The sequence below is a fragment of the Giraffa tippelskirchi genome, chromosome 12, assembly GCF_054371585.1.
Source record: "Giraffa tippelskirchi isolate mGirTip1 chromosome 12, T2T-mGirTip1v1.2.pri, whole genome shotgun sequence".
Lineage (NCBI taxonomy): Eukaryota > Metazoa > Chordata > Mammalia > Artiodactyla > Giraffidae > Giraffa > Giraffa tippelskirchi.
In genome coordinates this window covers 16,243,902-16,268,257 of record NC_137286.1, presented here as the reverse complement: position 1 = coordinate 16,268,257, position 24,356 = coordinate 16,243,902, and the positions used below count along the sequence as shown (strand labels likewise).

At 34.5% G+C, this 24,356-nt stretch overlaps 1 long non-coding RNA gene across 1 annotated transcript in view; it reads right to left on the bottom strand.

Annotated features, from left to right (window-relative positions):
- The window catches only part of LOC145528918 (uncharacterized), a 263,362-nt gene that overhangs the window by 221,028 nt on the left and 17,978 nt on the right, over positions 1-24,356 (bottom strand). The window contains exon 2 of the long non-coding RNA XR_014070790.1: positions 8,716-8,773. This is a non-coding gene — a long non-coding RNA (uncharacterized LOC145528918). The remainder of the gene's footprint in view (positions 1-8,715; positions 8,774-24,356) is intronic.

The following is a 24,356-nucleotide window of genomic DNA, read 5'->3' as shown; positions in this document are numbered from 1 at the left end:
TAACAAACACATGAAAAGATGCTCAACATCACTCATTATCAGAGAAATGCAAATCAAAACCACAATGAGGTATCATTTCACACCAGTCAGAATGGCTGCTATCCAAAAGTCTACAAGCAATAAATGCTGGAGAGGGTGTGGAGAAAAGGGAACCCTCTTACACTGTTGGTGGGAATGCAAACTAGTACAGCCACTATGGAGAACAGTGTGGAGATTCCTCAAAAAACTGGGAATAGAACTGCCATATGACCCAGCAATCCCACTGCTGGGCATACACACCGAGGAAACCAGAAATGAAAGAGACGCATGTACCCTAACGTTCATCACAGCACTGTTTACAATAGCCAGGACACGGAAGCAAACTAGATGTCCATCAGCAGACGAATGGATAAGGAAGCTGTGGTACATATACACAATGGAATATTACTCAGCCATTAAAAAGAATACATTTGAATCAGTTCTATTGAGATGGATGTAACTGGAGCCCAATATACAGAGTGAAGTAAACCAGAAAGAAAAACACCAATACAGTATACTAATGTAGCTATATGGAATTTGAAAGATGGTAACGATAACCCTATATGCGAGACAGAATAAGAGACACAGATGCATAGAACAATGTTATGGACTCTGAGGGAGAAGGTGAGGGTGGGACATTCTGAGAGAATAGCATTGAAACATGTATATTATCATATGTGAAACTGAACACCATTCCAGGTTCGATGCGTGAGACAAATGCTCAGGGCTGGGGCAATGGGATGACCCAGAGGGATGGGATGGGGAGGGAGGTTCAGGATGGGGAACACATGTAAACCCATGGCTGATTCATGTCAATGTATGGCAAAAACCACTACAATATTGTAAAGTAATTAGCCCCCAACTAAAATAAACAAATTTATTAAAAAAAAAAAAGAAAAGAAAAGACTAGAGATCTCTTCAAGAAAATTAGACATACCAAAGGAACATTTCATGCGAAGATGGGCACAATAAAGGACAGAAATGGTATGGACCAAACCGAAACAGAAGATATTAAGAAGAGGTGGCAATATACAAAGAACAACTCTACAGAAAAGGTCTTAATGATCCAGATAACCATGATGGTGTGATGAGTCACCTAAAGCCTGACATCCTGGAGAGCAAAGTCAGGTGGGCCTTAGGAAGCATTACTGCAAACAAAGCTATTGGAGGTGATGGAATTCCAGCTGAGGTTTTTCAAATCCTAAAAGATGATGCTGTTAAAGTTCTGCACTCAATATACAAGAAAATTTGGAAATTCAGCAGTGCCCACAGGACTAGAAAAGGTCAGTTTTCATCCCAATCCCAAAGAAAGACAATGCCAAATAATGTTCACACTACTGCACAATTGCACTCATCTCACACACTAGCAAAGAAATGCTCAAAATTCTCCAAGTGAGGCTTCGGCAGTACCTGAACTAAGAGCTTCCAGATGTTCAAGCTGGATTTAGAAAGGGCAGAGGAACCAGAGATCAAATTGACAATAGCCATTGGACCATATCAAGTGAAAGAGTTCCAGAAACATGTACTTCTGCTTTATTGACTACATCAAAGCCTTTGACTGTGTGGATCACAACAAAATGTGGAAAATTCTTCAAGAGATGGGGATACCAGACCACCTTACCTGCCTCCTGAGAAACTTGCATGCAGTTCAACAAGCAACAGTTAGAACCAGTCATGGAACAATGGATAGGTTCCAAATTGGGAAAGGAGTACATCAAGGCTGTACATTGTCACCCTGCTTATTTAACTTATATGCAGGGTACTTCATGCAAAATGTTGGGCTGGATGAAGCACAAGCTAGAATAAAGATTTCCAAGAGAAACTTCAATAACCTCAGATATGCAGATAACACCACCCTCATGGCAGAAAGCGAAGAACTAAAGAGCCTCTTGATGAAAGTGAAAGAGGAGAGTGAAAATGTTGACTTACAACTCAACAATCAAAAAACAAAGATCATGGCATCTGGTCCCATCACTTCATGGCAAATATATGGGGAAACAATGGAAACAGTGACAGTCTTTATCTTCTTGGGCTCCAATATCACTGCAGATGGTGACTGCAACCATGAAATTAAAAGACTGTTGCTCTTTGGAAGAAAAGCTATGACCAACCTAGAGAGCATACAGAGAATTAAAAGCAGAGAATTTACTTTGCCAACGATTGTCTGTCTAGTCAAACTTATGGTTTTTCCAATAGTCATGTGTGGATGTGAAAGATGAGAGTCGAAGAATTGATGCTTTTGAACTATGGTGTTGGAGAAGACATGTCACAGTCATCAACAATTCCAGCCCTCTAGGCCAACCAGGAAGGAGAACAATACCTGTGATGTGGCAGCCATGAGGCTGCATAAAATCCATAAGGTAAGCACTGAAGAAAAATGCAGCGAGCTGGCCCCAGACAGCTGAGATGCATATGAAAGGAATGATTTCAGTGAGCCCAGACTCTTGAATCTTCCCATATATAGATTCCTTAACTTGAAATATCTAGTTTTAATTCACAAAAATACTTCTGATGGTGAGACTACCTGCCCTTTGTTGCAAACTTCTACATAACTTGATTCCTCTCCCTGCCTCCTTGGAGCAGTTCTCTCAGGTCACTTGAGATGTTGTCTCCCAGGCTTGACGTCCTAAAATTTACCACTGAATAAAATGTAATTCTCAACTTCTAGGTTTTGTGACTACTTTTAACTCAACAGAGCACATGATTTGTTCTAGCTTTTCCCCTTCCCTTATTTAAAACTGTAACTTCCTTCTGTTACAGACAGAAATGAGGGCCTTACTCTCTACAGTAATGTGCATATGCATATTTTCACTTCTATTACACACACAAATTAATTTTAGAATTGTTAATCAATACATTCTAAAGAAGAATTTTACCACTTTAAATCACAGTGCGTGCATACAGTTCTTGACCTTAGCCTTCGGTATCCTGTTAGAACATTATTTTCCCAAGTTACTTAGTGCTCCTCTTCCTAAGAACTTTAAAGGTAGTGATTAATTTGTAATACACTTATATTCATTTGTCACAATCTCCTCTGAACCTTGAGTACAGTCACATATTAATTTTTTTATAAATTTATATTAATTAAAATTTACTCTTTGTAGTATAAAGATCTATGAGTTTGAACAACCCACAGAGCCATGAAACCATGACTACTGCATCCACTGCTTCAGTTATAAAGTTGTATACAGCACTTGGTTCACAACAAAACTTTCTGTACTGACTCTTTTCTGTCAATCCTTGCCTCTGCCTCTCAAATCCTAAAAATCATTGATTTTTTTTTTTCATTTCTATAGCTTTTGTTTTACCCAAAACGTCAAGAAATGAAGTATACAACATATCATGTTTGAGGTCTGGGTTCTTTAGAGTAAATTGTTTCTGGATTTCTTTCATATTGTATGCATCAACAGTTTGTCCTTGTTCACTGCAAATTAATATTCTATTGCATAATGGCACCCCATTCCAGTACTCTTGCCTGGAAAATCCCATGGACAGAAGAGCCTGTAGGCTACAGTCCATGGGGTCGCTAAGAGTCGGATACGATTGAGTGACTTCACTTTCACTTTTCCCTTTCATGCACTGGAGAAGGAAATGGCAACCCACTCCAGTATTCTTGCCTGGAGAATCCTAGGGACGGCGGAGCCTGGTGGGCTGCTGTCTATGAGGTCGCACAGAGTCGGACACGACTGAAGCGACTTAGCAGCAGCAGCAGCAGCATAAATGTACTACAATTGTTAGTCCACTAACTAGTTAAAGGATGTCTGTATTCTTCCCAGTTTTTAGTGATCAAGGAATAAAGATGATATGAACAATTGTGTCATTGTCTTTGTATAAAAATACATTTTCATTTCCAATGGGAAGATACTTAAACAGCATAGAATTGTTGTTGTCAAATGGCTGTTGTATGTTTAACTTTCTAAAACATTGCCAAACTGATTTCCAAAGGAGCTGATCCATTCTGCATTCTGGCCAACAGATAAGAGTGTCAATTCATATAAAATGTGCTGGTCATTATAACTGGCACCAAAGCTATGAAAGACAAGAGTAATATTATGTGCCTTAAATTTTGAAAGCTACTCAGCTTCTGTATTATCAGATCAAAAGTGAATGTAGTTAGCAAACTTTTTCAAAAGTATAGTAGGGAGACAATGTCATACACACAGACACACAAAAATACATACTCTCTCACATACACACAAAACTACACATACAATCTTTTTTCAAAAATGGTTTCTGGGGCTTCAAATAACTTAAAGTAGCTTTTATAACTCAGTATTATTCTAGCTGAACAACTATATTTAATCACGTACTATATATTTGGGATTGAATTAACCATCAGGATATTCTGATCAATTATATAATTATGTATATCAATTAATATATATAATTTTTCTTATGTGTCACATTCCCTCAGTAAAATCATATTAAGTTTCCAAGATATATGCACCAAATAATTATGCAAATTACATTATAATAATTATTATTTTATATACTTGGGTGAAACCTGAAATATTAATGAAGCATTTAGTTCTGAAAATTATTTATCATAGAATTAAAACTAAACAGACTTTTAAAACTAATTCCTTCCAAGGAATACTGGCAAGTCTGTTAAATAAATTCAGTAGCATGCTTTCCATTTTATATTCTATTTATGCATCCCACAAAACAAATGGTGGCTATTAGGTGAAGGCAATAACTATCTCAAGAGGAAGAAAAAGAAACCTGACACATAATTTCAGTGCCTGACCCATTTTAAGAATTTTTTTTTTCCTGAAGATAGGTAATTTATTCATTGTTTCACAACTTATGGCTGTTGACCACCATAATGGCCTTCTGACTTTGACTTTTTCAATTGTGCATGGTTATTTTGAAAAGAAAATCATGTAGTTATGTTTAAGAAAGTAAATCAAACAACTTCAATGTCCAAAAATATTGGTAAATTGGCAAGTGTTTCTTACTAACCTAGTCCTATATTGTAATTTTTTTCAATCACCCCTTCTTAATTTATATCATTATGCCAATATTTCTTCTCATTTAGAACAATTTTATCATACTCTTCTGCCTTATTGTATATTTACTTATTGCAACTACACAGGGATGTGTGGGTAGAGTGGAGTAAAGAAATGGGGAAAAATATTGGTTTAAGTCTTTTTTGTTGAAAAACAATTTTTGGTTGGCTGAGTTAGAACTATCATCCAACTTCCTTTACACATTCTCTGTTTTATTCCTTTAAGCTTGAAATATTTTGAAAAACAGAAACAATAAATGTATTATAATGCAATTTAGATCAATATTTAAATCATTTAAGAATAATTTGAATACTTCTAATTAAAATATTAAACATCTATTTAAAATGCAAAAACCAGCAAAGGATATGTAATAATAATATTATCAAAATAATCTTCACTACCATTCAGCCTCTTCTGTGTACTGATATACAACTAGAATTTCAAGAATGACTGACAAGTTGTTTTTCCTGTGATCTCCAACCATGAATATGTCATGTTTATTCTTGTTTAAAAAATAGTGACAGCAGATGAGAAGAAATTGAATGGCCTTTTAAAAAAATAAAACACACATGACAGATGCCATATGGCTTTTCACCCAATAACTGGGCTGAATACATTTAGAAAGAATTCCAAAAAAGAAGTGGAAAATTATTTCATAAATGCTCTTGCATTTCAAACAAATATACAATAAATATTATAGCATTCAGTGACCTGATATAATCCTGAACAATAAAGTATAAACTAGCTATAAGGAAATGATATAAGCTTAATGATAAAACTTTATGTTAATAAGTCAAATATGTTAAAAAGTACAGAGACAGGCATAATGACCACAGTACATCTGTCACTCAAATTTAAAATTTTTTAACTATGGTCAGTCATCCGCTTGCCCATCGTGTCCCAAACCTAAATTACTCTGAGGCAAGTCCAAGAAAGCATACATTTACATTATTCTATCATGTGGTTTTAAAATGTATGTATGATATTTAAAGTAAAATAAAAATATCATAAAGTATTTAATTTAAAAAAAGCTTCTATAAAAATACTATACAGTTGATGATGGACTGGGAATCCTGGTGTGCTGCAGTTCATGGAATAGCATAGAGTCAGACACGACTGAGTGACTGAACTGAGTGACTGATGAGAATAAATATGAAAATATCAATTTGAATAATGGAGATTTGACATATTTAACAATTCATATTATAAGAAATATATTTGATAAAATATAATGCATTATCCTCATAAATGACTTTGTAAAGACAAATCATTACTTTTTTTAAAAGACTTCAGTGATTTTTTTGATTTTATGCATTTATCATATATGTGAAAATACTTCAAATATTTCATAGGACTTCTAAACATAAATGCTATTTTACAAACACATGTTCATGCACATATATTCTTTTCCATATGGTCCAAAGATCTACTATATTAAAGAGTATAATTATATGAAATATATATAAAAGGTATAAGCGATTACATATACACATACACACACACACACACACACAGATTTTTGAAATACTGATTAATGTCTATCAGGCAGTTGCATATAAGTATTTGAAGTTTATAAGAAAGTTAAGAGAGTTTAGAATGTATATGAATTGTTGTTGTTTAGTTGCCAAGTTGCCTCCAACTCTTTTGCGACCCCGTGGATAGTAGCCCACCACACTCCTCTGTCCATGGAATTTCCCAGGAAAAAACACTGGAGTAGGTTTCATTTCCTTCTCTAGGAGATCTTCCTGACCCAGGGATTAGTCCCCTGCTTCCTACATTGGCAGGCTTATGCTTCAGCACTGAGCCACCTGGGAAGCCAGTGTACATGCATATAAAGATGTAAAAGTCATGAGAAAATAGGTAGTATCAACGCTAAAGTCACTGGTAGAGAAATATTTCTAAGGAGATGTGTACTATGAGAATGATGTAAAAAATGAAAAATTTTCAGAAAGATTCTAAGGAAAAACAATATAGAAACTGAAATAATCAAAGTAGGAGGAGAATCATCATATTACTGAATTCTGATTGTTAAGAGAATTATAAGGAGATAAGGGACTTCTACTTAAAATATAAATTTAGTGTTAAAAAAAATTCCCCATCTGCTTTCTATTGAAGTAACACATAGGGGTAGGTGCAAAATTGAACAACAAAAATGCTAGGGATGAGACCATGGAGGAAAACTAAATTAAAACCACAAATGGATGGAGGCGAAAGAATACCTTTTGCCAACCAAGAAGCTATTAGAGGATTTCTAATAATCCTTTCTGTATTTGGAAACAATTATTTTCAACAGATAATTTCTAAAGTGGTAACTTCTGTTATTAACAATGAATTAATTTATCTTTTCCTATTACAGTGTATTATGGTTATTAAATCATACTTCAGATTGGATACCTCTAACTCAGTAGTATAAGGAGTGGCCAGAGGAGGGAGGTAAAGAGCAAATGAGTCTTGAATTATGAAACATGATAAAAATTGTAGAAAGAGATGGAGATAAAAATATCCTGGAGCTGATGGAATTTACATAGCTTTTTTTAAGTGGTAATTTCTAAAAACAGTAAATGATACTGCCACTTTTCAAAGACTGTTTCCTTTTATGTAAAAACACAAGGACATGAAATCACTAGGATACATTTTGAGCTCAATAAACCTCAAATATATGAAATCAAAGAAAACTTTTCTTAATTAGACACAGATATGAAACTGTCATTTAAAAGAACCCCAGAAATTAATAAAAATTTATGAAAAATTAACCATAATGGGAAATAATGGATGGTAAAGAAATGATTCTTAAAGTGATACCTGCATAAATACACCAATGAATAAATTAATGATTACATTCATTTATTTATTCATAAAATGTGTTTATTTATTCATAAAATAATTAATATATTTATTTGTTCATAATAATTCAGATTTCAGAGTTTGGTTTAAAAGAGTAGTCACAGATGTATTACACTGCAGTCACACTGAAAGACTCATTTTTACAGATAATTTAATTAATACAAGTCTAAAACATCACACTATAGGAATATGTATACTAATATGAAAAACAGATATGCAAGCTTTGCTTATATGTTTTATTTAAAAAGTAAGTAAAAAGTGAGATTTGTTATCAAAACTAACAGCTTGAAAATAGAAACAATTGGTCAGTCTCACCTGCAGATACTGAAGCAAACATCTCAAATAAAATTAACAAAATAAAAATCAGATCCTTGAAACTGTATTACAAGACCAAATAGGCTTCTTACATGGAAAGAAATATGGCTCTATACTAGGAAACCTAGGAGTATATCTTTTACTTCAAGAGAATCACAGAAAAATATCAAAGGATTATCTGCATAGATACTAAAGCTATATTCATTAAAGTTCAACATTCAGTATTCATTTATATAGAACTTATAATAAAATTTGAATATAGGCTGTGTCCTTACATTTTAATATTCATGCATATGAAACAAAATATAACAGAAAGTGTCCTTTCATACTAAATTTTTAACATTGATTGCATCTACTTATCAGCATAGATAGACCAGAGAAAATAATAATAAATAATAATTGTTTGTGGTATGGAAAATAACGTCCCCCCTCCAAGGTGTCCATGCCCTAGCCTTTGGAAATTGTGACAATGTTACTCGGTAAGGAGAATACAATTTAAAAATGGAAAGAAGATTGCTATTTCACTGACCTTAGAATAAGGCGATATTCCGGAATATCTGTCCGAGCCCACTGCAATCACAAGGATCCTTTAAATGTGAAAGTTGGAGAGAGAAGTTAGTATTAGAATGGATTCAGTATGAGAAACACTTCACTGGCCATTGCTGGCTTTAAGAATGGAAGGAGACAATGAGTGAAGGAATCTGGGCAGCCTCTGGAAAGACAAGATGGAGTCTTTCCTATAGAATCCAGAAAGGAATTCATACCTATCAACACCTCATTTTAGCCCACGGTGAATATTTCAGATGTCTGACCTCCAGAACGGTAAGATAATAAATTTGTTTTACTTATTTAAGTCACTAAAGTGTGAAAATTTATAAAGCAGCAATAGGAAATTGGCACATAGCATAAAATTTTCAGAGGTGGTTTAAGTGTTTTGTCAACTAGACATTGAATTCACTGGTGATAGAGCTTTATAAAATGGAAAAATCATAGGAACACTGAAAATATTACAAAGAATTTTAAAAATACTAATGTAGAGAGAATTTAGAAAAAAATAATTGATTTTCTCTTCAGAAAAAAATAAAACTAAAGATTGTACTTAAAAGAACAAAAACAATAAATTGATATGATTTTTTTAATATGAACACATATATAAAACTTAAAAGATTGATATACTTTTAGCAAAGCCTTAAAGAAATGAAAATACAAATATTCAGTTAAAAAGTGAAAAAAAGTGAAAGTTAAGGTAAAAATTCAATTCTTTTATAGCTTTACTATAATCCAGTAAAAATTCAACTTTTTATATCTTTGCTATCCAATATATATAAGATACTGAATCCAGTAGAAACATATGAAGCTATTTTTGTAAATAAGCAAGGTGGAGAATATACATGTAATATTTAACAAGGAATTCTCAAAAAAGAAGAATGAAGGGAAGCTAGCTTTTCAGATGTCAGAAACCCACCATAATTTACACAATGTGGAGTTGTTGACATAATAGTGGAAAGAAATCAATGGTACAGAATGGAAAACTTAAGAGTGCACTCATATATGGGAAGGAGTACACAATAAGTCTTTATAATTGCGCAAAACTTGACAAATTTGTCAATAATACAAAGGACTTTCCTTTCATAATTTCATCGCAGAATCAATCTTGTTAAAGCTCCAACTCACTATGAACAATAAAGGAATATCCTGATTTTTGGCAATTTATAGTGGTCTTTTCTAAAAAGTATGGTGGTGGTTTAGTCACTAAGTCATATCCAACTCTTGCTACCCACAGACTGTAGCCTGCCAGACTCCTCTGTCCATGGAATTTCCCAGGCAAGAATACTGGAGTAAGTCACCATTTACTTCTCCAGTAATATTTCCAGTTTTGCGTATTTTTGTTTTTTCTTCAGTCTTTCTTCCTTCCATTTTATAATATTAAGTAATAGTTTTGGAAATAGAATTATTTTTATATACCACTTTGTAAGATATATGATTTCATAGTTTCATATTCAGATATTATCTAGAAATATACATATATATGAAATCTAATATTCAGAAGTACAAAAATGATAAAAGACTGAAAGTTCCTGGTTGGTGACACATTTAGATTTTTTCTTTATGCTCTGAGAAATTAATCCGTATTTTAAAAATTTTTCAGAAGTTGAAGCCTTCAAAATTTACCACATACAATGACATTTTCAGGAAAAACATATCTGAAATAATATTTATTTTATAATTAACTAATTGCATAGAAAAATGACTCTGCCCACCTGAGGAGAATGAAAATATTTTAGATTTGACTCATTAAGATTATCAGGTTCATCTTATGGAAATTATATTGCACAGCTTAAATTGCAGTTCTTGTGGGAAGAGCAAGTTTTACTGAATAATTTACTGATAATTATCATACTCCTATTCAATATATTCTCTCTGCAATTTAATTATTCCATTTGAATGTATTTTCTAACTTGCATACAGAATGACATTACTGTGGATGTCAGTGGAAGAGATATATTAAATCTGAGCAAGACAATAAAAATGAAATGAGAAACTTTTGGAGTAATTCAGATGAGTATTTATTGGACTGCATATATTGTGTGTGTGTGTTTAACATCTTAAAAGTCCTGCAAGAAACCATAGAACAAGAGTTTTACATATGATGAAAGTACTTATAAGGAGTTATCTTTATAGTTGCTTGCAAAATATGCAAATTATATATTAATAATTTGTAATGTAGAAAAGTCTGAAAGATGCTGGTCTCTAGTTTTTTTGAAGCGGAACTTTCTTTCTTCAAGGGCTTTGCTTGTGGCTTAGCTGGTAAAGAATCCTCCTGCAATATGGGAGACCTGGGTTCGATCCCTGGGATGGGAAGATCCACTGGAGAAGGGAAAGGCTACCCACTCCAGTATTCTGGCCTGGAGAATTCCATGTACTGTATAGTCCATGTGGTCGCAAAGAGTCAGACACAACTGAGTGACTTTCACTTTTATTTTTCCAAAACGTGTCTTTATTCAGTTAAAATTTAATTAGCATTGATAAGACTTGGAAGTTTTACCTGGCTATCATTGAACCCTATTCTATAAAATAGCAATTACAAAAAAGTCCTATGTTTCCATACAAGTTTCTGGTTTAAAGTATCCTTAGGGAAATATTTTCTAGTTAATACTTAATATTCAGCATTAAAACTGCTGAAATCATTTAAAATCACTATACTTTAGAATGGTTTCCCTAGTGGCTCAGTCAGTAAGGAACGTGCCTTTTATCATTTTTGTACTTCTAAATATTAGATTTCATATATATGTATATTTCTAGATAATATCTGAATATGAAACCATGAAATCATATATCTTACAAAGTGGTATATAAAAATAATTCTATTTCCAAAACTATTTACTTAATATTATAAAATGGAAGGAAGAAAGACCGAAGAAAAAACAAAAATACCCAAAACTTTCATCTGCAAAAATTAGGAGGTATATCTTCTAACCTACTAATTTACATGTAAATGTAGTGTGTAGTACTACACACTACATACTAAGTGTGTAGCTATGGGAGAATTGAATGGGAAAAGTCAGAATGTTCGTGCATTTTGCTTTGTTTACTCTTGGATCTCTTTACCAAAAGTAAACAAAATGCACTTTTTTTTTAATGTTGCTTTGTACTAATTTGAGTCTTTGGGGGTCAGTTTGCACCCAAACTAAATGTTTCAGATGGCCTTTATGTTGCCCTCATGAAGTTATTACAGTCATGGATTATGTCAGGAAAAAAAATATATGATAACTATATGTGCTGGCAGCAAATACATGAAAAAATTGCTTGCTAAATTGTTGATACTTTTGTACAAATGAAATAATACAAACACAGTGTAGTAGTTTGTATATAGGTTAGGTATATATAGTATACAAATACAAGCAAAATGCTGAGTTTTAAAATAACACTTCAATACTTAAAAGTTAACATATCACTGTTAACATTATGAAGCCCTTAAAAGGACAGACTCACCACTTATTTCAAATATGATGAAAGAAGAAACTCTAAAAAGACTGGAAGAGTGAAAACAACAACAAAACTGTGCATTGTGCACATTACAACTCTTTTCAGAAAGATGCTGCTGCTGCTGCTGCTGCTAAGTTGCTTCAGTCGTGTCCAACTCTGTGCATCCCCACAGACAGCAGCCCACCAGGCTCCTCCATTCATGAGGTTTTCCAGGCAAGAGTATTTGAGTGGGTTGCCACTGCCTTCTCCGTCAGAGAGATGAGTATCAGGGAATAATTAATGAATATCTTTATCCCAATACAGGCAGTCTTATATTGTCTGTCTAGTGAGACGTCAGAACCAGTAATTACTGCTGCTGCTGCTGCTGCTGCTAAGTCGTTGCGTCAGTCGTGTCCGACTCTGTGTGACCCAGTAGACGGCAGCCCACCAGGCTCCTCCATCCCTTGGATTCTCCAGGCAAGAACAGTGGAGTGGGTTGCCACTTCCTCCTCCAGTGCATGAAAGTGAAAAGTGAAAGTGAAGTTGCTCAGTACTATGTCACCCATTTTTCTCTTTTCTACCCGAGAATGTTCCTTGCAGTTGGTGTACCCATTCTGTGTGTGTGTGTTAGACAGATAGCTTTTCTTTTTAGAGTGTGTGTCTAAAGGAAATGTTCTTGATGGAGCGATGGCATCACCTCTATCCAGGACTATCCAGGACTTTTGAACTGGATAGGAACCCTTTTGATTGGATAGGGTTTGGGTTGTCTGCCACAGGGAGTGTACTCAACATGTGAGAGAGAGTAAACCAAATAGTTTGCTATAAAAATATGGACTATGGTAGATACTAACGGTGTTTGTCACTATCTATTTCTTTTTGATTTCTGGACAAGGCAGCAAATTGAGCAATGTGCTCAATTTGAATTTCAAATAAAAGATTTTATATAAGTATGCACAATTTTTATTCTAAAAATGTTTTGTGTGTGAAATTAAAGTTCAATTGGATATCCTGTATTGTTTTCCAGCAATCCTACCTCTGTGGCAATTGGCACACTTAATTTCCCATGTTCATTTCATATAGGAAAAGCATTTGACTAGTTTCACTAGTGGGCTTTAAAGAAAGACAACATATTACTTTTAGACAAAACTAAATTTTCATTATGCAATTTTTCATTTGTTCCAAAGTTATGGTATCTAAGCAGATTTCAATTTGAGATTTTGGTAAAACAAGATGAAAGCATCACATATTGGTAACTCACTCCCCTCTAAATGAGTGAGAAATCAATTTTTGCTGTTTATACAAGTGATACTCAATCATGACTATCACACACAAAGTTTATCTTCTAGTTTTTCCTCTATTTCCTCTCTCTTTTACCACAACACTCTACCATTTAATAAATATTATTTTACCAAATCCTTCACCTCACTTGCTCTCCAACTACCCTGTCTTTTGTATTGTACTAAAATTGCACAGAAACTGGTAGAAGAGTGGAGTAGTCTCAAGAATATATATTATTTTAAATGCAATGATAGCTTGAGTGATAGTATAGAATTATTATGAGAGTTGGATCCTAGTACAATTTGCATGTCCAAATGCTCTTTCATTTCCAATAACATTACTATTACTGGAAAAGTAATAACAGATCTGGAAATGATAATATTCCTAAGAACATTTGTGGATGAAAAGTTGGAGAAGTTAAAGAGATTATTCCAATAGAAGTAATAATTTCTACTTCTCTGGAGAAACAAAATAACCTTTTTTATTCCATTTGTGTGAATAGGCTGAAAATATTGTCTGTGTGACACAAGACACCTGCCACTGTATGTCAGACTGGAATAAAAATACAGTAATCCAGTAGCAGGTTTGGAAGATGGAATGTCAAATGAGTGTTGATATGCAGGAAGGTAGAGAATAAACCATAAGAAAGAACATAAATTGCAAGGAGTAAAACAGTAGATTTTATGTCATGTAAGGAAGAAATATCATAGAAAAGTAAGATAGATGTTAGTAACGTTAAATCAAATCACTTACGATTATCCAGTGGAAGTGACAAATAGATTCAAGGGATTAGATCTGATAGACAGGGTGCCTGAAGAACAATGGAAGAAGGTACGTGACAGTGTACAGGTACAGGAGGCAGGGATCAAGACCATCCCCATGGAAAAGAAATGCAAAAAAGGCAAAATGGTTGCCTGAGGAGGCCTTACAAATAGTTGTGAATAGAAGAGAAGTGAAAGGCAAAGGAGAAAAGGAAAGATATGCCAAATTGAATGCAGAGTTCCAAAGAAGAGCAAGGAGAGATAAGAAAGCCTTCCTCAGTGATCAGTGCAAAGAAACAGAGGAAAATAATAGAATGGGAAAGACTAGAGATTTCTTCAAGAAAATTAGAGATACCAAGGGAACATTTCATGCAAAGATGGGCACAATAAAGGACAGAAATGGTATGGACCTAACAGAAGCAGAAGATATTAAGAGGAGGTGGCAAGAATACACAGAAGAACTATACAAAAAAGATCTTCACGACCCAGATAAACACGATGATATGATCACTCAACTATAGCCCGACATCCTGGAATGTGCAGTCAAGTGGGCCTTACGAAGCATCACTACAAACAAAGCTAGTGGAGGTGATGCAATTCCAGTTGAGCTGTTTCAAATCCTAAAAGATGATGCTGTGAAAGTGTTACACTCAACATGCCAGCAAATCTGGAAAACTCAGCAGTGGCCACAGGACTGGAAAAGGTCAGTTTTCATTCCAATCCCAAAGAAAAGCAATGCCAAAGAAAGCTCAAACTACTGCACAATTGCACTCTTCTCACACACTACCAAAGTAATTCTCAAAATTCTCCAAGCCAGGCTTCAACAGTATGTGAACCAAGAACTTCCAGATGTTCAAGCTGGATTTAGAAAAGACAGAGGAACCAGAGATCAAGTTGCCAACATCCGCTGAATTATCAAAAAAGCAAGAGAGTTCCAGAAAAACATCTACTTCTGCTTTATTGACTATGCCAAAGCCTTTAACTGCATGGACCAAAACAAACTGTGGAAAATTCTTCAAGAGATGGGAATACCAGACCACCTGCCTGCCTCTTGTGAAACCTGTATGCAGGTCAGGAAGCAACAGTTAGAACTGGACATGGAAAAACAGGTTGGCTCCAAGTCGGGAAAGGAGTACGTCAAGGCTGTATCATCACCCTGCTTATTTAAACTTATATGCAGAGTACATCATGAGAAACACTGTAATAGATGAACCAAAGTTGGAATCAAGAATGCCAGGAGAAATATCAATAACCTCAGATATGCTGATGACACCACTCTTATGGCAGAAAGCGAAGAAGAACTAAAGAGCCTCTTGATGAAAGTGAAAGAGGAGACTGAAAATGTTGGCTTAAAACTCAACATTCGGAAAAGTAAGATCAATGCATTTGGTCCCACCACTTCATGGGAAATAGATGGGGAAATAAAGGAAACGGTGACAGACTTTATTGTTTTGAGCTCCAAAATCACTGCAGATGGTGACTGCAGCCATGAAATTAAAAGACACATACTCCTTGGAAGAAAAGTTATGATCAACCTAGACAGCATATTAAAAAGCAGAGACATTACTTTGCCAACAGAGGTCCATCTGGTCAAAGCTATGGTTTTTCCAGTGTCATGTTGGGATGTGAAAGTTGGACTATAAAGAAATCTGAGCACCAAAGAACGCTTTTGAACTGTGGTATTGGAGAAGACTCTTCAGAGTCCCTTGGACTGCAAGGAGATCCAACCAGTCCATCCTAATGGAGATCAGTCCTGTGTGTTCATTGGAAGGACTGATGCTGAAGCTGAAACTCCAATACTTTGGCCACCTGATGCAAAGAGCTGACTCATTTGAAAAGACACTGATGCTGGGAAAGATTGAAGGCAGGAGGAGAAGGGGACGACAAACAATGAGATGTTTGGATGTTTTCACCGAATCAATGGACATGAGTTTGAGTAAACTCCAGGAGTTGGTGATGGACAGAGAAGCCTGGTGTGCTGCAGTCCATGGGGTCGCAAAGAATTGGACACGACTGAGTGACTGAACTGAACTGATTGTTAAACTGTTCATTGTGTTTTATCTGAAACTAGAATGTATTATTGTGGGCTTGAAACTCATGATTTTAATTGTTGGAAAGTTTCAGAGAGAAGCAACTCCATGTCAGAAATTCCATGTGAGGTGAGGAAATGACCTCAGGGATTTAGAGAACACCAGAGAAAAGTGCTGAACTGGCTTCTCTCACACCTCAGAATCGGAGATAGGATCAAACAATCCCCCTGCCTTAAGAACACAGACTGTGATCAGACTGTAGTCTTACTTGTTTTGCTAACATAATGGATAACTATTTGCACAATGCAAGTCAATTTTGTTCTGATGCTACACATTTAATATTTCAAAAATCAAATTAGTTAAATCTGTTGAACTATCCTCTGTAATACATGTCCACAGAATTGACCAACATAAGAAACAAATATCTACTTATTTCCTATATAATTATGACAAATTTATTTGATCAACATATGTAAATATGTAAATATTCACATAAGTCATTTGAGATCTGCCACTGTCTTGAGTCAAAATTAGAGTCAATTTCTTCACCACTCATTCCTTAAAAGTTAAAAATACTGAATAATCAATCAGTATGGCACTCTGGAGAAGCAATTTTGTTTTAGCATTATCTGTCAAATAACATATTTGCATCCTGTCAAGGCAAAACCTGTTATGACATGATAAAATGTGTGTACCCATAAGTTAAGAGTATCCTTCAAAATGATGGTGACTGCAGCCATGAAATTAAAAGACGCTTACTCCTTGGAAGGAAGGTTATGGCCAACCTAGATAGCATGTTTAAAAGCAGAGACATTACTTTGCCAACAAAAGTACGTCTAGTCAAGACTATGGTTTTTCCAGTGGTCATGTATGGATGTGAAAGTTGGACAGTGAAGAAAGCTGAGCGCCGCAGAATTGATGCTTTTGAACTGTGGTGTTGGAGAAGACTCTTGAGAGTTTCTTGGACTGCAAGGAGATGCAATCAATCCATCCTAAAAGAGATCAATCCTGGGTGTTCATTGGAAGGTCTGATGTTGAAGCTGAAGCTCCAATACTTTGGCCACCTCATGCGAAGGGTTGACTCATTGGAAAAGACCCTAATGCTGGGTAAGATTGGGGGCGGGAGGAGAAGGGGACGACAGAGGATGAGATGGTTGGATGGCATCACCGACTCGATGAACATGGGTTTGGGTAGACTCGGGAGTTGGTGATGGACAGAGAGGCCTGGCGTGCTGCAATTCATGGGGTCGCAGAGAGTCGGACACGACTGAGCGACTGAACTGAACTGAACTGAACTGATCCTTCAAAAACAGGAGTCTAACACATTTATTCAAACATATGTGTTTTTATGGCATCTACCATGATTCACACTCATTCAAAAGTCTATCAAAAATACTTAAAGAGACAACAGAATTAACTTTGCCAATGTGTTTCCTTTTCAAATAAAATATACTTGAGGTGTACATGATGAAATGATATACATAGTGAATGATTAGTACAGTCAAGCTAATATATATGTCTAATTTAGTTGCCTTTTTTTTTTATGTAACTACCTGAAATCTACTGTCAGTAAATTTCTGGTCTTCAATACAATACTATTTACTGTCGTCATCATGCTGTACATTAGGTCTTAGAATTTAGTCATCCTACATAACTTCCACTTTGTACCCTTTGATCAAGTTTGCCCTGCTTGTCTCATGTTCCAGTCCCTGGTAACCAAGTTTATAAACTCTGCTTCTAAGTAGTTTTTTTTTTAGACTCCATATGTATGTGCAATAATATGCATTTTTTCCTCTTTTTGTGTTTGACTTATTTCACTTAGCATAATGTCCTCCAGATTTATACATACAGCTGCAAATGGCTGAATGTTCTTATTTTTAAGGATAAATATAATAATATTCCATTGTACATACATAACAACTGTCTCTTCATCGATCAATAATCACTTTGGTTTTTGAATAATGCTGCGATGAACATGGGAGTGCAGATATCTCTTTGAAGTGTTAATTTCACTTCCTTGCAGGAATAAATCCTGAAGAGGAATTTCTGGATCATATGGTAGTAGCATTTTTAGTTTTTTGAGAAAACACCATACTGTTTTCCATAATGGTTCCATAACTTTACATTCCCCTCAACAGTGTACAAGGATTCCTTTTTCTCCACAAGTCTTGCCAACACTTGTATTCTTTTTATGAAAAAAAGCCATCCTAACAGATGTGAGGTAATATACCATTTTGGTTGTGATTTGCAAATTCCCTGATAATTAATAATGCTGGGCATCTTTTCATATACCTTTTGGTCATTTGTATGTCTGCTTTGTAAAAATGTCCATTCAGGTTAAACGTTTTTCTTGGATATGATACTCAAAGCTCAGGCAAAAACAAAAATGAGAGACTCAGAGTAAAAAATCTTGTATAAAACAAAGGATAACGCAAGCAATGAACTTGAGAAAACATTTGCAAATCGTATATCTTGTAAAAGAGTAATGCCCCCAAACTACAAGAAATTCATACAGCTAGAGAGCAAAAAATGTATGATCTGATTTAAAAATGGGCAAAAGACATGAACAGGCACTTTTCTACAAATGTATTTCTGAAATTTATCATTATACCTCATTTATATTAAAATAGAAAAATAAATTTTAACTTGGTTGAATTTTTAGTGGAAATTTTCAGGAGTTAACTCAGGAAAATTTTGTGTCCTGAGTGTATAAAGGAATTTTAAATCATAAGGTTCTTGATAATGCTTTTAAAAAGCATTCTACAGCTTCAACATATAAAACTGCAATGTTATACAAGCAGAACCTTCAAAACATGAAAGCTATTCTATCTATACCAATTTCTATAATATCAATGATGTTAATATCATGATGACATTATTATGAAAATAAGATTATATATTTTCTATATTTAAATTTAAGAGGTTTAACTGAAACAGGTAACATGCTTATTTACATATGTTTGGTTATATTACATAAACTGAATGACAAATAACTTTAATCTTATTACTGTGTAAGCACAATATTACTCTGTACAATTAACATATCCCATCTCTAGTAAATTCTAGTTCTGTTTTCTTCTTTTTTTAATTTATTTTCTTTATTGAAGGATAATTGCTTTACAGATTTTATTGTTTTCTGTCAAACCTAAACATGAATCAGCCATAGGTATACATATATCCCTCTCTTTAAACCTCCCTCCCATCTCACTTCCCACCCCACCCCTCTAGGATAATACAGAGCCCCTGTTTGAGTTTCCTGAGCCATACAGAAAATTCCCATTGGCTATCTATTTTACATATGATAATATAAGTTTCCATGTTACTCTTTCCATACATCTCACTCTCTCCTCCCCTCCCCCAATGTCCGTAAGTCTATTCTCTATGTCTGTTGCTTCACTGCTGCCCTGTAAATAAATTCTTCAGTACCATTTTTTAGATCCCCTGTATATATCCATTAGAATACAATATTTATATTTCTCTTTCTGAGTGACTTCACTCTGTATGAAAGGTTCTAGGTTCATTCAATTCATTAGAACTGACTCAAATGTGTTCATTTTTATGGCTGAGTAACATTCCATTGTATATATGTATCAAAGATAAGGTGTCCATAGGTGTGTGGATTTATCTCTGGGCTTTCTATTTTGTTCCATTGATCTATATTTCTGTCTTTGTGCCAGTACCATACTGTCTTGATGACTGTAGCATTATAGTATAGTCTGAAGTCAGGCAGGTTGATATCTCCAGTTCCATTCTTCTTTCTCAAGATTGCTTTGTGTATTTAAGGTTTTTTGTATTTCCATACAAATTTTGAAATTATTTGTTCTAGTTCTCTGAAAATTACCATTGGTAGCTTGATAGGGATTGTATTGAATCTATAGATTGCTTTGGGTAGTATACTCATTTTCACTATATTGATTCTTATGATCCATGAACATGGTATATTTCTCCATCTATTTGTGTCATCTTTGATTTCTTTCACCAGTGTTTTATAGTTTTCTATATATAGGTTTTAGGTTTCTTTAGGTAGATTTATTCCTGAGTATTTTATTCTTTTTGTCACAATGGTGAATGGAATTGTTTCCTTAATTTCTCTTTCTGTTTTCTTGTTGTTAGTGTATAGGAATGCAAGGAATTTCTGTGTGTTAGTTTTATATCCTGCAACTTTACTATATTCATTGATTAGCTCTAATAATTTTCTGGTAGTGTCTTTAGGGTTTTCTATGTAGAGGATTATGTCATCTGCAAACACTGAAAGTTTTACTTCTTCTTTTCCAATGTGGATTCCTTTTATTTCTTTTTCTTCTATGATTGCTGTGGCTAAAACTTCCAGAACTATGTTGAATAGTAGTGGTAAGAGTGGACACCCTTGTCTTGTTCCTGACTTTAGGGGAGATGCTTTCAATTTTTCACCATTGAGGATAATGTTTGCTGTGGATTTGTCATATATGGCTTTTATTATGTTGAGGTATGTTTCTTCTATGCCTGCTTTCTGGAGGGTTTTTATCATAAATGGATATTGAATTTTGTCAAAGGCTTTCTCTGCATCTATTGAGATAATAATATGATTTTTATCTTTTAATTTGTTAATGCGGTGTATCACATTGATTGATTTGTGAATATTGAAGAATCCTTGCATCTCTGGGATAAAGCCCACTTGGGCATGATGTATGATATTTTTAATATGTTGTTGGATTCTGTTTGCTATTATTTTGTTGACGATTTTTGCATCTATGTTCATCAGTGATATTGGCCTGTAGTTTTCTTTTTTGTGGCATCTTTGTCTGTTTTTGGTATTAGGGTGATGGTGGCCTCACAGAATGAGTTTGGCAATTTACCTTCCTCTGCAATTTTCTGGAAATGTTTGAGTAGGATAGGTGTTAGCTCTTGTCTAAACTTTTGGTAGAATTCATCTGTGAAGCCATCTGGTCCTGGGCTTTTGTTTGTTGGAAGATTTTTGATTTCTGTGCTTGTGATGGGTCTGCTAAGATTTTCTATTTCTTCCGGGTTCAGTTTTGGAAGGTTATACTTTTCTAAGAATTCATCCATTTCTTCCAAGTTGTCCATTTTATCAGCATATAGTTGCTGATAGTAGTCTCTTATGATCTTTGTATTTCTGTGTTGTCTGTTGTGATTTCTCCATTTTCATCTTTAATTTTGTTGATTTGATTCTTCTCCCTTTTCTTCTTGATGAGTCTGGCTAATGCTATGTCTATTTTATTTATATTTTCAAAGAACCAGTTTGTAGTGTGTTGATTTTTTGCTATAGTCTCCTTTGTTTCTTTTTCATTTATTTCTGCCATAATTTTTATGATTTCATTCCTTCTGCTAACCCTGGGGTTCTTCATTTCTTCTTTTTCTAGTTACTTTAGGTGTAAAGTTAGGTTACTTATTTGATTTTTCTCTTGTTTCTTGATGTAAGTTTGTATTGCTATGAACCTTCCCCTTAGCAATTCTTTTACTGGATCCCACAGGTTTTGGGTTGTCATGTTTTCAATTTCGTTGAAATTGAAATTTTCGTTGAAAATGCATATTTTGATTTATTCTGTGATTTGTTGGTTATTCAGCAGCTTGCTGTTCAGCCTCCATATGTTGGAATTTTTAATAGTTGTTTTACTGTAGTCGACATCTAATATTTCTGCATTGTGATCAGAAAAGATGTTTGAAATGATTTCAGTTTTTTTGAATTTACCAAGGCTAGATTTATTGGCCAGGATGTGATCTATCCTGGAGAATGTTCCGTGTGCACTTGAGAAAAAGGTGAAATTCATTGTTTTTTGGGTGAAATGTCCTACAGATATCAATTAGGTCTAACTGGTCCATTGCATCTTTTAGAGTTTGTGTTTCTTGCTAATTTTCTTTCTAGTTGATCTATCCATAGGTGTGAGTGGGGTACTAAAGTCTCCCACTATTATTGAATTACTGTTAATTTCCCCTTTCATACTTGTTAGCATTTTCTTTATGTATTGTGGTGCTCTTATTATGGGTGCATATATATTTATAATTGTTATATCTTCTTCTTGGATGGATCCTTTGATCATTATGTAGTGTCCTTCTTTGTCTCTTTTCACGGCCTTTATTTCAAAAATCTATTTTATCTGATATGTGTATTGCTACTCCTGTTTTCTGTTGGTCTCCATTTGCATGAAATATCTTTTTCCAGCCCTTCACTTTCAGTCTGTATGTGTCCCTTGTTTTGAGGTGGGTCTCTTGTAAACAGCATATATAGGGGTCTTGTATTTGTATCCATTCAGCCAGTCTTTGTCTTTTGGTTGGGGCATTCAATCCATTTACATTTAAGGTAATTATTGATAATCATGATCCCGTTGCCATTTACTTTGTTCCTTTGGGTTCGAGTTTATAAACTTTTTCTGTGTACCACAACTTCTTTATCCAGTCATCTGTTGATGGACATCTAGGTTGCTTTCATGTTCTAGCTATTGTAAATAGTGCTGCAAAAAAAAAAAAAAAATGGGATACATGTGTCCTTTTCAAAGTTGGTTTCCTCGGGGTATATGCCTAGGAGTGGGATTGCTGGGTCATATGGTGGTTTTATTCCTAGTTTTTTAAGGAATCTCCATACAATCTTCCATAGTGGCTGTGTCAATTTACATTCCCACCAACAGTGCAAGAGCCTTCCATTTTCTCCACATCCTCTCCAGCATTTATTGTTTGTAGACTTTTTGGTGATGGCCATTTTGACCAGTGAGGTGATATCTCATTGTAGTTTTGATTTGCATTTCTCTAATAATGAGTGATGTTGAGCATCTTTTCATGTGTTTTTTAGCCATCTGTAAGTCTTCTCTGGAGAAATGTCTGTTTAGGTATTTTTCCCACTTTTTTATTGGGTTGTTTGTTTTTCTGGCATTGAATTTTATGAGCTCTTATATATTTTGAAAATCATCCTTTGTCAGTTGTTTCACTGGCTACTATTTTCTCCCATTCTGAGAACTGTCTTTACACCTTGCTTATAGTTTTCTTTGTTGTGCAAAAGCTCTTAAGTTTAATCAGGTCCCACCTGTTTACTTTTTTTTTTTTATTTCTGTTACTTTATGAGGTGGGTCATAGAGGATCTTGCTTTGATTTATGTCATCGAGTGTTCTGCCTATGTTTTCCTCTAAGAGGTTTTTAGTTTCTGGTCTTACATTTAGGTCTTTAATCCATTTTGAGTTTATCTTTGTGTATGGCATTAGGAAGTGTTCTAATTTCATTCTTTTACATGTAGCTGTCCAGTTTTCTGAGTACCATTTATTGAAGAGGCTGTCTTTGCCCCATTGTGTATTCTTGCCTCCATTGTTAAAAATAAGGTACCCATAGGTGCAAAGGTTTATTTCTGGGCTTTCTATCTTGTACAATTGGTCTATATTTCTGTTTTAGTGCCAGTACCATTCTGCCTTGATGACTGTAGCTTTGTAGTATAATCTGAAGTAAGAAAGGTTGATTCCTCCAGCTCCATTCTTCTTTCTCAAGACTGCTTTGGCTATTCAGGGTCTTTTGTGTTTGCAATGAATTGAAAAATTTTTGTTTTCTAGTTCTGTGAAAAATGCCATTGGTAATTTAATAGGGATCGCATTGAATCTGTAGATTGCATTTGGTAATACAGTCATTTTGGCAATATTGATTCTTCCTACCCAGGAACATGGAATATCTCTCCATCTGTTTATGTCATCTTTGTTTTCTTTCATTAGTGTCTTATAATTTTCTGTGTACAGTTCTTTTGTCTTCTTAGGTAAGTCTATTCCTACATATTTTATTTTTTTGTTGTCATAGTGGTGAATGGGATTGATTCCTTAATCTATCTTTCTGATTTTCATTGCTAGTATATAGAAATGCAAGTGATTTCTGTGTATTGATTTTGTATCCTGCAAGTTTTATAAATTCTCTGATTGGCTCTAGTAATTTTCTGATACTATCTTCAGGGTTTTCTATGTATAGTATCATGTCATCTGCAAACAGTGAGAGCTTTACTTCTTTTCTGATCTGGATTCCTTTTCTTTTTCTCCTCTGATTGCTGTAGCTAGGACTTCTAGAACTATGTTGAATAATAGTAGTGAAAGTGGACACCTTGTTTTGTCCCTGATCTTAAGGGGAATGCTTTCAATTTTCATCACTGAGACACTGAGAATAATGTTTCCTGT